The sequence below is a fragment of the Narcine bancroftii genome, chromosome 14 (assembly GCF_036971445.1).
Source record: "Narcine bancroftii isolate sNarBan1 chromosome 14, sNarBan1.hap1, whole genome shotgun sequence".
In the NCBI taxonomy this organism is placed as follows: domain Eukaryota; kingdom Metazoa; phylum Chordata; class Chondrichthyes; order Torpediniformes; family Narcinidae; genus Narcine; species Narcine bancroftii.
Window position 1 is genome coordinate 56721568 of NC_091482.1, and position 17195 is coordinate 56738762.

The window sequence follows — 17195 nt, forward strand, 5'->3', positions numbered from 1 at the left end:
CTGAAAATCTACAACAAAATGAAAGAAGGCTTTTTAATTGATCAAAAAATGTCTGTGAATAAACAGTTAACATTTCAGGTCGAACGCCCATTGACTGAAAGTGAATCTGTGTTAGAAATAAAATTATTTTCCAGCAATAAATATTTAACCATAACAGATTCTTGGAAAAGAAAATCTAAAGGTTGTTAGAGGAAAAAAAGCACAAATAAATCAAATTGAGGATTCTTAAAATGAATGAGGGCTAGTTGAAGTGAATGGTATTGATTCATTTAAGGCTAATGTGGAAAAACAACCACCTGAAGAAACACACAAAGATCAGCGTGTACAGAGCCGTTGTCATACCCACGCTCCTGTTCGGCTCCGAATCATGGGTCCTCTACCGGCATCACCTATGGCTCCTAGAACGCTTCCATCAGCGCTGTCTCCGCTCCATCTTCAACATTCATTGGAGTGACTTCATCACCAACATCGAAGTACTCAAGCTGGCAGAGTCCGCAAGCATCGAATCCATGCTGCTGAAGACCAAACTGCGCTGGGTGGGTCATGTCTCCAGAATGGAGGACCATCGCCTTCCCAAGATTGTGTTATATGGCGAGCTCTCCACTGGCCACTGAGACAGAGGTGCACCAAAGAAGAGGTACAAGGACTGTTTAAAGAAATCTCTTGGTGCCTGCCACACTGACCACCGCCAGTGGGCTGATATCGCCTCCAACCGTGCATCTTGGCGCCTCACAGTTCGGCGGGCTGCAACCTCCTTTGAAGAAGACCGCAGAGCCCACCTCACTGACAAAAGGCAAAGGAAGAAAAACCCAACACCCAACCCCAACCAACCAATTTTCCCCTGCAACCGCTGCAACCGTGCCTGCCTGTCCCGCATCGGACTTGTCAGTCACCAACGAGCCTGCAGCAGACGTGGACCTACCCCTCCATAAATCTTCATCCGCGAAGCCAAGCCAAAGAAAGAAAGAATGTAGATTAGCATTTGAGCAATATGAGAATGGAGAAGAATGCTGACAGAATTAGGGAAGTGAAAACAGGAAGAAGCTTGCATGGAGCCAATTGCTATCAGAGTGTAGTAGGGCTTAATGGCCAAAAGTTGTACTGTGCATCCTAACAAACTGTTTGGTTGAGGGGGTGGGGGCTGAGGACAGGGGGTGTTCGGAGAGGTGGGCTGAGGCTTTCACCTTGGAGACCTGAAACTGCAAAATGACATGAAGGAATGAGAATTATCCTAGGTGTAAAAATGCAATGATGCAGAAACTCAGCAGGTCAAACAGTGTACTTTGTCTAGCAAAGATAAAGATACATAATCAACGGCTTGGGTTTGAGCCCTTCATCAAAGTATGAAAAAATTGTAGGAGGTGCCCGAACACAATGATTGGTGGGAAGGGACGGGGAGGAACACAGTCCCAAAGACAAGAGGTGATAGGTGGATGAGGGAGGGAACAACAGCAAGCAGATGGAGGAGGAATGGCTCTGTGAATGGAGAGGGAAGAACTGGAGGAAAGGAGACCAAGGGAAAGGGAAGAGGGGGAGGACCGAGAGTAGGCCAACAGAAACCGGAGAAGTCGATGTTAATGCCATCGGTTGGAGAGTTCCCAGATAGAAAATTAAGTGTTGCTCCTCCAGTTTATGGGTGGTCTTGGTGGGATAGTACATGAGGCCATGGACAGACATGTCAGCATTGGAGAGGGGCGTGGAATTGAAGGGGTTAGCCATTGGGAGATCCCTGTCACTGATGTGGATCGTGAAAGTGCTCAGCGAAACGATCTCCCAGTCTGTGTCCAGTCTCTCCGACATGGAGAAGGCCATAGTGGGGACAGTAGGTAGCTCCTGCGGATACGCAAGTGAGGTGTTCCTTTACTTAGAAGGACTGTTTGGGGCCCCGAATGGTGGTGAGGGAGGAGGTGTGGCATTCCCTGTGGTCACTGCTGACAGACAGGGTGTTTGTGGGAATAAAGTTCCCACAGTGGTAGAATTTGAGAAATCAAGATAGTTGTTTGACAACCATATGAGTGAGGTAAAGAGAGAACAGATCTGTATTTAAATTGTTCCTTTACAGCAGACTTGGGCAACCCTTTTTTAAAAACTCACATTCCACCTTAAGTAATCCCTATGCCATAGGTGCTCTGTAATTAGTAAGGGTGGAATGTGAGTGGAAATAAAAAGTTTGAAAATCACTGTTTTAATCGTACCCAATTGACTCATCATGTGCACGGTTTCAGAACTCCAAAGGAAATGGGCCAATGGCAATTTTTCTCAAGCAAAATATTTCAATAACAATTGGGTCGAGAGCAGTGACTCTCAACTTTCCCTTCCCACTCACATAACACCCTTAAGTAATCCCTTATCAATCGCAAAGCACTTATGGTGTTGGGAATATTTAAGGTGGAATGTGAGTGTTTTTTAAAAAGTTTACCCGCCCCAGCATTACAGCTTCATGACATTTCCAAAGTCTGATCACTGATATAGTGAATAAAATTGGGCAATCAGTTTACACATTGGGCTCCAGAAACAGCAATGTGATAACGATCAAGCTGTCCGAGAACCATCATAACAATGGCATTTACCAGGTAAAGTGGCAATTTGCCCAGATCCATCACTATTGACAGTGTTCTCCAGAAATGCTGTGTGAAATTCATCAATGCACAGGAGTTGAATATCACAGCCCATGGTGTGGAACATGGAAACACCAATTAGGCTGCCCTGGAAGCTTCTGAGCTTCTTTAGTGGAGAATTAATCACTGACAATCAGAATGGGTTCCATGAGGTCTTGGTCAAAACAAACAAACTCAATTCTAAAAGTGGGGAAGGCAATTGCCCTAGACATTAGCCAAAAGTTTGATGTGACATCCTCAGCCAGGGGGCGTGGCAAGATGGTGTAGAGGGAAGATGTGCAGTTCCACCTTTCCCCAGTTAGACTTATAAATACCTGATTTTAAAACCTGTAAAAGTGGTTAAAAATAGTTTTTACAGACTTTTGGATAGTGTCAAATGGAAAACATGTCAATGCAGATGTCTACTCAGATAAATCAAGGATTTATGGAAGTGAAAACTAAAATGAATAATATGTGTGAAGAGATGACTTCTATTAAGAAAGATATGACTGTAGTTAAAAGTGATGTTAGTAGATGTATGAAAACAGTGGACACTGTACAGGATAATTTTTAAAAAATTGAAGAAGGTTTTTTTGAATGTGAGAATTAAGTGGATCGTAATAGAGAAAAAATGAAGGATTCTTTTGTGGATTGGGGATTCAGATTGATTAATTAGAGAATCAAGGTCGAAGAAATAATCTAAAAATAGTAGGTCTTCCAGAAGATATGGAAGGTTCAATCTGGTAAAGTTTTTTTAAGAAATGGATTCCTGAGGTACTGGGCAATTAATTTTTTCCAGATGGTCTGGAGTTAGACCGAGCACATAGAGTGATGAGGAAAAAAACGTTTCCAGGTCAACCACCCCAAGCAGTTTTGATTCATTGTTTGAAATATCAGGGTAGAGAAATGACGTTACGAGTTGCAGTGCAGAAGGTGTGGCAAAATCAGACTCCAATGATGGTTCCAAATGACAGAGTGTTCTTCTATGCTGATTTGAGTCAAGAAATAATTAGGAGGCGTCGAGAATTTAATTTAGCTAAAGAAGTATTGTGGCGAAGGGTTATAAATTTGCTTTTCGTTACCCGGCTGTATTGAAAGTTTTTTTTAATTTTTGCTAATTCGTTGCCAGATTTGCGAGGAAGTGGACGGTTGCCATTATCGTCGCCTAAAAGGAGGGTGAATGGGAAACATGGAAAAAATGGAAAGAAAGTTGAATTGATGCAAAGTCTTCTTGATATTGAAGACCCAGAACAATCATTGGGACTGGAATCGCTGGGTTGAATATATTTGATTAAGTACTTTGTGCAAGTCTGATGGGGGTGGGGGGGGGGGTGGATGACACTGAGACTTGTACTCATCTGCCACTAGTGGATTTTACCACCCCCAGATTTTTAGGGAGTTACTACTTTCTAGTAGTTTATTTGGGGTAGTATTTTTTTTTACTTTGTGGAATTTTTATATGGGGAGGGTTTAGAATATTTTTTTTAAATTTTTTTATTTTTCACACCATAAACCACACTGACCAAGATACATACATTTTCCTTTTCAAATATATACAGTGCCATTTTCTCCCCCCCCTCCTCCCATCCCACCCTCCCTACCTCCCCCCCCCCATTCATTTAAAGTACAAAATCTAAGACACATTAAACCAGTCAAACAATGTTGTCATTCAATAAAAATAAACAAGAAATTCCACTGAGTCAATTCTTTTCATTTCCTTCTCCTTTCGTTAATTTAGGTGGTAGATGTCCCCGGTAGTTTTCTCTATTGTGTTTCATGTATGGCTCCCATATTTGTTCAAATATTTCAATATTATTTCTTAAATTATATGTTATTTTTTCTAATGGAATACATTTATTCATTTCTATATACCATTGTTGTATTTTCAAATTATCTTCCAATTTCCAGGTTGACATATTACATTTTTTTGCTACGGCTAGAGCTATCTTAACAAATCTTTTTTGTGCACCATCCAAATCAAATCCAAATTCTTTATTTTTTATGTTACTTAGGAGGAAGATCTCTGGGTTTTTTGGTATATTGTTTTCTGTAATTTTATTTAATATCTGGTTTAGATCTTCACAAAATTTTTCTACTTTCTCACATGTCCAGATTGCATGAATTGTTGTTCCCATTTCTTTTTTACAACGAAAACATCTGTCAGATACTGTTGGGTCCCATTTATTTAACTTTTGAGGTGTAATGTATAGCCTATGTATCCAGTTATATTGTATCATACATAACCTCGTATTTATTGTATTTCTCATCGTTCCAGAGCATAACTTCTCCCATGTTTCCTTCTTTATCTTTATATTTAAATCTTGTTCCCATTTTTGTTTAGTTTTACCATTTGTTTCCTCATTCTCCTTTTCTTGCAGTTTAATATACATATTTGTTATAAATCTTTTGATTGTCATTGTATCTGTAATCACATATTCAAAGTTACTTCCCTCTGGTAACCTCAGACTGCTTCCTAATTTATCCTTCAAGTAGGATCTCAATTGGTAATATGCCAACACTGTATCTTGAGTTATATTATATTTATCCTTCATTTGTTCAAAGGATAATAATCTATTTCCTGAAAAACAATTTTCTATTCTTTTGATCGGAGGGTTTAGAATATTAAGGGAATTAGAAAGGGGAGCAATTTTATAGTAGTGTGAAGTTTATTATTAACAAAATGTTTAATTTGAGCTTTGCAACTTTTAATGTTCATCCCCATTAAGCATAAATGAGTATTGGCTTACATAAAGAAAATGAAAGTTGATATTGTTTTTTTTTTGCAAGAGATGCATTTGACTGAAAAATAACACTTGAAATTGAAGAGAGAAATTGGGTTGGTCGTGTGTTTTCTTCTTCCTTTAACTCTAAGGCAAGAGGTGTAGCGATTTTAATTCATAAGAAATTACCGTTTGAATTGGAATCATTTGAAGGAAATGCAGGGAGGGTTTTGATGGTGAATTGTAAAATTTTTGCTGAAACATGGACCTTGTTAAATATTTACGCACCTAATGTAGATGATGAACGGTTCATGTCAGAGACTTTTTTACTGTTAAATTAGGCCAATGAAAATATCTTGATTGGGGGAGACTTTAACTGTGTTTTGGATAGATCTCCGAAAAGTATAAAGCAATACAAATAGGAGCTCTGATGAAAGATTTGAATTTAGTTGATGTTTGGAGGAGAGTAAATCCGACAGAGAAAGAATTTTTTTTTCATTCATCTAGACGTGATTCATTTTCTAGAATAGATTTTTTTTGGTATCGGCACATTTGCAAGGTAGAATACTACAAGCTGAATATAAAAGTTGGTCTATATTGGATCTCTCTATGTTGTTTTTTTCCTGTGCAAGTCCAGAAGTGGTGCAATTGTCTTATAGATGGAGGTTTAATACAATGGTACTGAGGAAACTCAGTTTATTACTTTATTACTCCGTTTATTACTTTTGTTAAGGAACACATTGCTTTATTCTTGGCGGAGAATATTCACTCATTAAGTAGTAATTTTGTATTGTGAGATGCTTTGAAAGCATATTTGCGTGGGCAAAAGTTAAAAAAACAGTACATGGCGGAAAGTTTAACAATGGAGAAAAAAATTACTGAGTTGGAAAAGGAATTTCAGAAAGATGTTACAGAAGATAAAAAAGCTGCTTTAACGAAGTTGAAACTACGTTATAATACATTACAAACTTACCAGTATGAGCATTTAACTTACCGATCTAAGCAACATTATTATGAACTGAGTGAGAGAGCTCATAAGGTATTAACATGGCAAATAAAAACAGAACAGACATCGTGAATTATTAATGCTGCTAAAAAGAATTCAATAGTTACCTATAAACCTCAGGAAATTAATGATCAGTTTTATTCATTTTATCAAAAATTATATACTTCTGAGGGAAAGCAGGACATTGGTTCTATTGAATCTTATTTATCTAAATTAAAATTGCCTGTTTTGGGGAGGAGGGGGTTAAGGAATTGGAAGCTCCATTTACAGATTTTTGAGATTAAAGAAGCTATACAGGAGATGCCGAATGTAAAGTCACAAGGGGATGACGGATTTTCAGCTGAATTTTATAAAGTATTTTATGAAGATTTATCCTCTGTATTTGGAGATGTATTGCAGCAAATAACTGAGGACCAGTTGTTACCAGAATCTTGTTTGAGTGCTATAATTACTGTGATTCCAAAGAAAGATAGGGATCCATTGAAAGTATCTTTGTATAGGCCTATTTCTTTATTAAATGTAGATTATAAAATTATAGCAAAAGTGTTAGCGAATAGACTTGCTAAATATTTACCTCAGTTGATACATATAGATCAAACAGGTTTTATTAAGAATAGAAACGTGTCTGACAATATCCTTAGATTGATAATATTGGTCAATGCATCTAAGTTTAATTTTGGCCCTTATTTTATTGGTTGGGTTAAGGCTCTATATACAAATCCAATTGCTAGGGTGGTGACAAATGGTCAAACTTCTTTACCATTTAAATTAATGCGATCAACCTGGCAAGGTTGTCCATTATCACCAGCCTTGTTTGCATTGGCTCTCGAATGTTAGCTCAGACAGTACAACAGAATGATAAGATTAAAGGGTTGAGAAATGCAGATGATGAATATAAGATTAATTTATTTGCAGATGAAGTGTTGGTGTATTTGATGGAACTGGAGCATTCTTTGAAATATTTGCAAGATTGTTTGTTGAAATTTGGAGAGTTATCTGGATTTTAGGTAAACTGGGATAAGAGTGAAATATTGCCAGTTGGGGAAGGAGAGATTATTCAGAATATAAAAATATTATAAAATTTAAATGGTCAGATAGAATTAAAAATCTAGGAGTAATAGTAAATGCAGATTATCAATCTTTATATAATTAAACAATGTTCCTTTATTAAAAAGGATTAAAATGGATTTGATTAAATGGAAAGATCTTCCATTAACATTAATTGGCCGAGAAAATTGTATTAAAATTAATATTTTTCCTCAAATCTAATATCTGGATCAGTCGATATCATGTTTACTTTCAAAAAGTTTATTTCAGTATTTGAATAGAGCGGTGCGGGAATTTTTATGGAAGGGAAAATTAGCACAATTAGCCTTGCACAAACTTGCATGGAAATATGCATTAGGTGGACTTCAGTTATCTCATTTTCAAAATTATTATGAAGCAGCTCAGTTGAAATTTGTTAGTAGATTGATGGATGTGGACCAACCTCTGAGTTAGGCGAAGGTGGAAATGGCTTGTATTTCTGAAGTTGAGGTACACCAGTTTATATTTAAGTGGAATATGAATTTATTGCAGGAATGTAATATGCCGGTATTAAAATGTTTGTTAAAGATATAGGTTAAAAGAAATATGCTCTTAGGATCAATTCAAACCTCGTTCTATCACAATCAGCTTATTTCTTTTTCAATGTTCAATAATCATTTAAAGAGATGGAATTCTAAGGGTATAAAGATAGTTCAGGACTGTTTTGAAGAAGGCTAGTTTCTTTCTTTTAATCAATTAAGGGAGAAATTTGATATATCTGTAAATTCTTTATTTGTGTATTATCAAGTCAGAGCTTTGATAAAAGATAATTATGGCAAAGTGATGATTCTACCTATGTTGACAAAATTTGAATCTTTGATTTCCTCTATACCAAAGAAAGGTTATATTTCGGATATGTATCAATTGTTACAAGGAAGTATGGATAAACCAGAATGGGAGAAATCTAGGACTAAATGGGAAAGTGATTTAACTTGTATTATCCCTCAAGAGAATTGGGAAGTTATATGTCATGAAAGTGTAACTAAATTGACGAATGTAAGATATGGAATGGTTAATTACAATTTTTTTCATCAGTTATATTTGACTCCAGAAAAACTGGAAAAAATATGGGTTTAGTAATTTGGACTTTTGTTTTAGATGTGGATCATGTATTGGAACTTTTTAACATGCTATTTGGTCTGTGTCAAAGTACAACCATTTTGGGAAGGAATTAGGTTGGTTCTGGAAAAATTGTTCAAAATTTAATTACCATTAGACCCATCGATTTTTTGGGGGGCTATATGGTCTCCTTGAAGGGATTGGGGTTGGATAAATTTCAGATTGCAATTGTATGTTTAGTGTTGTCTGTAGCATGAAAATGTGTAGCTAGTACTTGGAAAGATAACGTGGAGATTAACATAGGAAGCTGACATAATGAATTGAGAGCTCGTATTATTATGGAAAAAAATTACATGTAACTTGCATGGTAATTATTCTTTTTTGTTAAAATGTGGTCTTCTTATTTGGAGTATATGAATTTGGAAATACTTTGAAATGTATATATTTTGTTCTGTTTTTATATTTGGCTCCCCTTAAGGGAGGTAGGAGGGATTTTTTGTTTTTTATATATATATCTATATCTAGAGAGAGAGAGAGAGAGAGAGAGAGAAATTGATTTTATTTGTTATTTGATTGTATGCTATTCAAAAATCTTTTAAATAAAGTTTTTTTTAAAAAAAAGAAGCCTCAGCAAAATGAAGATAGAGTTGGATCTTTGAGATCAATCATTTCAATCACACTATTTTGCTTTGTGTTCCCCAGGCCAGTGCCTGGGGTTAAACCATCTTCAGTCCAATAACCTTCCCTTCAATGTAAAGTCAGAAATGACATGATTGGCTGAACATTGATAATATTGATAATGCGTTTGTCATACACATTTGTACAATGTATGTATGCACTGAAATGCTTGCTTGCTGTAGCCAGGCAGGTACTTGTAAAGAAGAAAATATCTAAGAATTAATTAAGAGACAATTAATACATCAAATAATAAATATTTTCAATAATCCTCAAACGAAAAATGGACCGACGGTCACGTAGACAATCCTTTTGATTTGTCAGAGCAGTCGGTGTTCAGCTGCATTTGGGAAACTCCGATTTGAAGCAGTCCCATGGTTAGATGCAGCAAGACTTGATGTCACTATCAGATGTGGGGTGATATGGCAAGTATCAATCATACTCACAAGTGCCAGGCAAAGGCTGATTCTAAAAGTAGAATGTGTAAACACTTCCCCTGATATTCATCAGCCTCGTCTTCGCCCAATTCCTACCATCATGGAAACTAAATTTAACCGATATTGTGGATTCAAGGCCAGATCAAAAGTGCGCATTCCATCAGGAATGATTATTCTTTCCTACGTTTATAAGATATCAAGAATTTGATGGAATACTTTCCATTTTCTCTGTCAAAGAAGCTAAAAAAAACCATCTGAGACACCCTACCACTGGCCTCATTGGTAGTGCTATCCATCTCTAATGCACTCAGTTACATGTCCTACACACAAAACATCAGACGGACAAGGCATACAGGAACTCCCGTCTCTACATCCCTTTCAATCTTGTCTTAGAAATATATATTTACTTTCGCTGGATTCAAATTCTGTTCCTCCCTACTGTCTCCACAAGAGTTCCTCCAGTTAAAGATGACAGATCCTGACCAACTTTTCAAAGACCATTAGGAAGAGATAATAAAATTGATGTCGTCCTTGCCAATAACACCTCCTGATTAAAAATAAATGTAGAACATACGTCCATCTTAGCTTGAAGTTTGTTTTCCAGAAAACCAGGGCAGAGCCTTCCAAATGGTGTTACATTGACTGGAAAGGAAAGGTGAACTCTCAGTTCCGTATACCCACTTAAAGTTAACTGCGTGGAACTTTCTTGGTACGTTAAAATTAGATTTTGTTGTCAAATCTGGAGGTTAGATTTAGTGTTCAGATTCTGGAGATGGGCTTGAGCCTACAACCTGATGACTTCAAAGGCACAAATCCTGCCGATGGACCCATAGCCAATGCCAATGTGGCAGCGGTTAAGAGCACTGTGTGAAATCATTTAATCTTCCAAAAATTCACAACTTAAATTTACAATTTGATGTCCAATTTAAGGCCAATGCAATGAACAGATTTCCATTCTGCTCACCTCTACCTGCGGAAGTACGGATAGCAGCAGCAGTTGAGTTTTAATGTAGCAGTTAGCGCCACGCTATTGCAACACCAGCGACCCAGGTTCGAATCTGGTGCTTTCTGTAAGGAGCTTGTATGTTCTCCTTGTGTCTGCGTCGGTTTCATCCGGGCGCCCCGGTTTCAAAATGTATGGGGACTGGAGATTGATGGGTGTGCTTGGACAGCATGGGCTCATGGGCCAGAAGGGCCCGTTACTGTGCTGTTTGTCTAAATTAAAAATTGAAGTAATTTTAGTAAGGTAAATCAAATCTAATTTTTAATTTAGAAATCCAAAGGAACTCCTAAGTTCAGCTCCCTTTGTAGTAGCATAGTGATATATCTGTGTAAAAATGCATTTATTCAGTTCATTTATTGTTTTATCTGCTGCGACAGACTTAATTGTAAGGCAATTCAAACTAACCTACCTTCGACAAGTTACCCATCTCTAACGTTTAGTAGTTCAGGAAAATAAATGAGTGAGGGAGACTTTTCCCTGAGCAAGTATTCGAGCATCCGATTATGTTCCTTCCTCCGCCCCCCCCCCCAAAACCCCCCCGCAATTACCCTAATGCTGCCCCTAAGACTTCTTCTGGCGCCAGCCCTGGGCCTTCTATAGTTGAAGCGTGTCATTTTCTTTGTCACAGCCACAATCATCTGCTGTGGGTTACAGGAGATTCCCTTCTTTGCCTCCTCTGTCTGTCTGATTCTGTGTGTGTGGTTTGTCTGGGTTTTTTTTCCTTATATGGCTTCTCCCTGTGAGCTGATTCACACTACTTCCCGTGCACTTCCTGAGCTGACTTGAAGAGGAAGTACCTTTAACCTGACCATTCTCACTCCAGGCGTTGACTTGTAACCTCACTAATGGCTGGCAAATTACTTGCTTCAACTCGAGCCAAAAATACTACTTCAGGCAGGATACAATTCCATTATTTTAAAATTGTATTAATTCAGTTGGTGACTGACAAATGGACTCCCTACTGAAAGAATTCAGTAAAGAAAGTCACAGTAAATACGTACCATTTCAGAATAAAGTATATATTATTGTTCAGCCAAACACTTCACAATTGTTTCAAACATTCACAGGAACCAAAATAAACCTAAGACCTTGCCAACTCCACCCAACTGCTTCATCTGCCCTAAAATACTTTCAAGATGAATGGATTCCTCTATTTCCAGCACTTAATTTCCATCACCCTATTGTTGATGGGTATGACATCAGCAAACTAAAATCGAGCTCTGGTCATGATTTAAATTTATTTTTGTGACATAGATTGCATATATTGCCCATTACTATTGCCCTTGTGAAGATAATAGTGAAATGCTGCAGTCGTTCTGGTGAATGAATTCAACAGTGCTGCTGGACATGGAGTTCCAAGTCCCAGCGTGAAGAATAAGCCATGTGCTTACAAGTTAAGTTGGAGAGGAAATTGCAGTGGCGGTGTACCTACTACCCTCGTCTTTCTTGATAAAGATTACGAGTTTGGCAGTGGACTAGCCTGTCAAGTAACCTCCTTTCTCAGAATCAGAATTCATTGTCCTGAACGTGCCATGAAATTTGTTGCTTTGTGGCAACATCACTGTGTAAACATTTATATAAACAACCTTACAAAATAAGTAAAAATAGTGCAAGAAAGAGTCAAAGTGAGGCAGTGTCTGTGGTTCATTGTTCATTCAGGAATCTGATGCCAGAGGGGGAAGAAGCTGTCCTTGTGTTGCCTTCAGGCTCCTGTATCTTTTTTGGGAGGGTAGCCAAATGAAGAGGGCGTGGCCCAGGTGGTGGGGGTCCTTGATGATAGAGGCTGCTTTCTTAAGACAACCACTCTTGTGAATGTTCTCGATGGAGTGAAGACTGGTGCCTGTGGTGTCACCGGCCGAGTTAACAACCCTTTGGAGTTTTTCTTGTTCTGTGCGTTGGCACTTTGACAGTGATGCAGCCAGCCAGACTCATCTCCACAGTCCACCTGTAGAAGTTTTTGAGAGTCTTTGATGTACCGAATCTCCTCAAACACCTCACAAGGTATAGCCGCTGGCGAGCCTGTTTCGTGATTACTTCAATGTGGAGGCTTCAGGAGAGATCCTCGGAGATCTTGCTACCCAGGAATTTGAAGTTCTTGATCCTCTCCACTGCTGAGCCCTCGATGAGGACTGGGTCGTGCTCTCCTGACTTCCTCCTGAAGTCTTAAACCTTCCCACAACCTACTTAAAGTGGTCCTTAAAATTGATCTTCTGTGAAGCTTTTAATTGTACTGTTCATTCAAACTTTGATGGCTAACACTCAGCAAGCACCTTGGAATCCTCTGCTAAATTATACGTGTTACATAAAACTATAAAAAATTCACCTGATCATTTATTGCAGAATAAATTAATAGTGACTTAATCATTTTGCTAGGCTCAGGAAATGGAAAGCTTCACATGCTCTATAAAGTAAATATAAAAAGTTTGGAAAAGTGATAGGTCCAATATTGATTCCAAATTTAATATTTTGAGGGGAAAAAAATCCAGGTGTGATGGCAGTACCAACATCAGAATAACAGCAGCAATTTAAGGCAGTTCCTTGTCATCTTCCTCAATGAGCAATGAGTTACATCTGTGGAAGCCATTCTATAAAATGTAATAATGGAGTCAAAGAGTTGTACAGTTATGCAACATGGAAACATCTTTCATTCCAATATGTCCAAGATGTTTATCTGAGCTTGTCCCATTTCTTTGCATTGGCCCATAACCCTCTATGCCCCTCGTGATTTTATTTCATGTGTGTGAGGTCATCTATCGGCCTCTGGAAAAAGCTCCTAGCCTGTTCAGACTCTCCTTACAAGTCAATTCCTCCTGTCCCAGTGACATCCTCATTAATCTCTTCTGCATCCTGTTTGTCCAGAATTGCACACAGTGCTCTAAGTCTCATCTCACCAACATCTTGTACAGCTGTAATATGATGTCCTAAATCCAGTACTCAATACCCTAGCTGATGAAGGCAAGCATGCTAAATGCCTTCTTCACCACTCTATTGATACTTTCACACAACTATGTACCCGTGCTACAAGATCTCTCTGTTCTACAACATTCTCCAGGGTCCTACTATTTACTGTCAATGCCCTGTTAAAAAATATCAAGAAATGTCAAGAAATCAGAAGATAGATCGGCAGATGGAGTTGACTTAGAAATCGTTCTTGACCAAATTAAACGGTAGAAGGAAGCACTAAGCAATGAATCTGAGGTGATCAGGATCAGTCCTTAAGTATTGTCTTGGACACATTATTCTTATAAGTGCTTATGTTTGGCTTTGTCAATTGATCTTGACTATGTGGTGGAATAGCAGCGATCTTATGTGAATATTTATGCCTTTCCCAATAGATCCCAAATGCCTCCTCAAACATAATAAAAGTAAATGAAGATCACACTTGATGAAACAATACTAAATATGAATTCATGTGCTGCAAGGAAAGAGTGACAGTTGTGTAGCAGTTAGTGCAATGCCTTTTCAGCGCCAGCGATTGGGACTGGATCTGGGTTCGAATCCCACACTAAGAAGTTGATACGTTCTCCCTGTGTCTGCATTGGTTTCCTCCAGGGGCTCCAATTTCCTCCCATCATTCATAACGTACTGGGGGTGTAAGTTAATGGGGAGTAAAATGGGCAGCACGGACTCGAAGGGCTGAATTTACCTGCTACATTGCTATATGTATAATTTTTAAAAATATTTAAAATTACAACCCATGTTAATATAATTAAACACAAGTAAAGTGTATAATTTCTTAAAAGTAAACAAATTCTAAGACTTCTACATTCTATTTCAAACTGATACAGATTTGACCTTCCATGCCTTATTTTTAAAGAGCTAACCAATTTCAAGCATCCTTTCATCTCCCTATCCTCACAATGGATTAGTGCCAAACACTCTGTGCATCCAGCATTTATGACCTTCCAAAACAATTAATATGACATCAAGATAGGTGAACAAATTCAGTTTTAAAAGAAACTTGCCCTTTTGAAATACCCAGAACGAATGATGCTTTTTACATTTCATTCCACTGAACTCCACCTCTCCTCATCAAAAGGAACTAATCCCCACCTTCTGTTCTCCTGCCATCTTGAGTCCGCTTTGCCTTGAGTTATATTTGCCCTCCACCCTGATCTTACCATGTATCTATCCTCATATCAACATCTTGATGATCTCTATACTTGATCTGCCTTGTTACAAATGTTTCATCCCTTGTTCAACTTCATTTTGTTGCTACATCCTCTGTCCTTTCCTATCACTCTCAAGCTTTAATACCCCATGTTATTAATATGCAGTATCAACTTGTCCTTTCCTTTTAATTACCTAAATTTCCATTTGCCTGATCTCTCGTCCATGACCTACCCCTTCAGTGTAATTAAACAACCCGAATCATTGAATTTACCAAGACATTGTATGGCCCAGCATGTTCTAGTGAAGCCATCCTAGTGGAAAAATTCAATCATTCCCATCACTAGCACCAGTATGCCAGGATTTAAAGGCAGTTTCTCCCATTTGTTAAGACATCATTCAAGCCACTGAAAACCTGCATGTGGTTCCAGTAGAAATCCAGAGATTATTACTTTTCTGGAATCACCCTATACTTCCTCAGGAAAACCTGACTCTTCGTCCAACCTCTGTCATTTTGTCCACTCATTGCTCAAGCGTAGGCCCCAAACAGTGCAATATCTTGCGACACTTACTTGTGGGTCATTGGAGAAATAAAGAATGACAGCAGAATTGCAAGAAGGAAACTTAAACTGCAGGGTATTTATTCATTTGGCAACCCAAAATATTTATCTCCAGCCAGCCTCGTTTACAGGAAGCACTATATCCTGTAGAGGAACTGTGCTCCATCATTAAATGATAGGTACCATATATTTCAGCATATCTGTCGACCTTTGGATAAGTCCCCTTCATCATCCTCCTTTTCATGGTTTTATCATATATCGGGCATATAAGTTGAACCCCCCCCCAAAATTTTGCGTTGACTGAGCTGCTGGGCGTTGACGGAAGGTGGTGGTTATCATGGAGACTCCAGCAAAACTACGCAAGTATGAAACAAGTTTTACATTAATAGAAGAGGCCAAGAAATCCAGCAACTGTAAGTTGGGTTCTTTTTTGATGTGGATCGTCTTATACACCGAATCTACATGGAGTGGGTTTTTTTTTTTAGTTGAATTTTTGTATCTGGCGTTTAAGTCAACCCCTGAGTTTTGAGTGCTTTTTGAGGGTTTCAAGACTTGCATTGTATGCCAAAATATACGGTATATTTTTAAATTTCAAAATGGTGACTGATGGAGAGCTAGATGGTGCAACAGGATCCACCTTCTGCAATTTTATTCATTCAAATATCCCTCAACATTATTCTATGCTTGCTGTCAAAAGATTATAAATGTTGTACATAACCTACTTGGTGGACATAACCGTCAGCTTGTAAGTTAAAGCCAAAGACAAAACTGCAGGAGTCAAACAAGAAAGTCCAGCAGGATGCTGGGGTTGGGTGAAATACACAAAATTGCTGGAGAAATTCAGTCGGTCAAGCAGCATCCATGGGAAGTCAAGGGTAGCCAATGTTCACGCCTGAGCCCTTTTGTAAGGAATAAGAGAAAAAAACAGCCGGATGTCTAAATAAAAAGGTGGGGAAGGGGATGAAGGAGAACTGTAGGAGTTGTATTTTATTTTTTTAAGATAATTCAAGTAACTGTTAAAAAGATCAAAGGCAGAACATGAACTATTCATTTCAAGAGCCTGTACTTTTTACAGTGAAACCTCTTATGACTGGCAATAATGATCAAATTAAAATGCTAAAAATAGACCATTTCATTTCAACTATTTCTTCAATGCATTAACAACTACATTTTGCTACTCCAGATGATAATAATAATTGTAAAAACAATGTTGATTGTTCCATTTGGGATTGTTAAAAAAATTCTTATTCTGAGGACAAGTGTACAAAACTTGTCAAAAAAAAATTACTTTCATGAAATGACTCTCTATGAGCAGCAAGTTGGTTTTGAAGAGATTGTGATCTTGTAATGAACATTAATGATGGCCCAATTACGTGGTGAATTAGAACATGATATGATCCTTTGCAGTTCTTAATTTTTTAAAAAAATTGAGACATACAGTACTGTAACAGCTCAATTCGGCCCTACAAGTCCATGCCGCCCTATTTACACCCAATTAACCTACACCCCGGTATGTTTTTGAAGGGTGGGAGGAAACTGGAGCCCCTGGAAAAAAAAAACCCATGCAGACATGGGTGAACATACAAACTCCTTACAGACAGCGCGGGATTCGAACCCATGTCTAGTCCCGATAGTCGGCACTGTAAAGAAGTTGCGCTAACTGCCACAGCAACCGTGCTGCCCTTAATACCAGACATTTCCACAGATAGTACATTATAATGTATCAATGAATGAATCTCCACAAATATGGGCTACTTAACAGTTCAATAGTAGAAATTTGATGCAATTTCAGAAATCATCAGAAATAATAATGTAAGATAAAAATGTAACGAGGGAGAGTTGTGTCACTTCATTATGACAGGCAGCAGTGTGCTAAAGACATCAGGTGGCAAGAGACTGTCACTGCATCAACTGATCACTAAATATAAAATGTTTAGCTTTG

The 17195-nt window shown here is 38.0% G+C and overlaps 2 long non-coding RNA genes across 2 annotated transcripts in view; one reads left to right on the forward strand and one right to left on the reverse strand.

Annotated features, from left to right (window-relative positions):
* LOC138749670 (uncharacterized) overlaps positions 1–17195 on the reverse strand; it is a 135378-nt gene that overhangs the window by 83828 nt on the left and 34355 nt on the right. The gene's annotated exons all lie outside the window — the stretch shown is intronic.
* LOC138749669 (uncharacterized) overlaps positions 15558–17195 on the forward strand; it is a 37969-nt gene continuing 36331 nt past the window's right edge. The window contains exon 1 of the long non-coding RNA XR_011348816.1: positions 15558–15666. This is a non-coding gene — a long non-coding RNA (uncharacterized lncRNA). The remainder of the gene's footprint in view (positions 15667–17195) is intronic.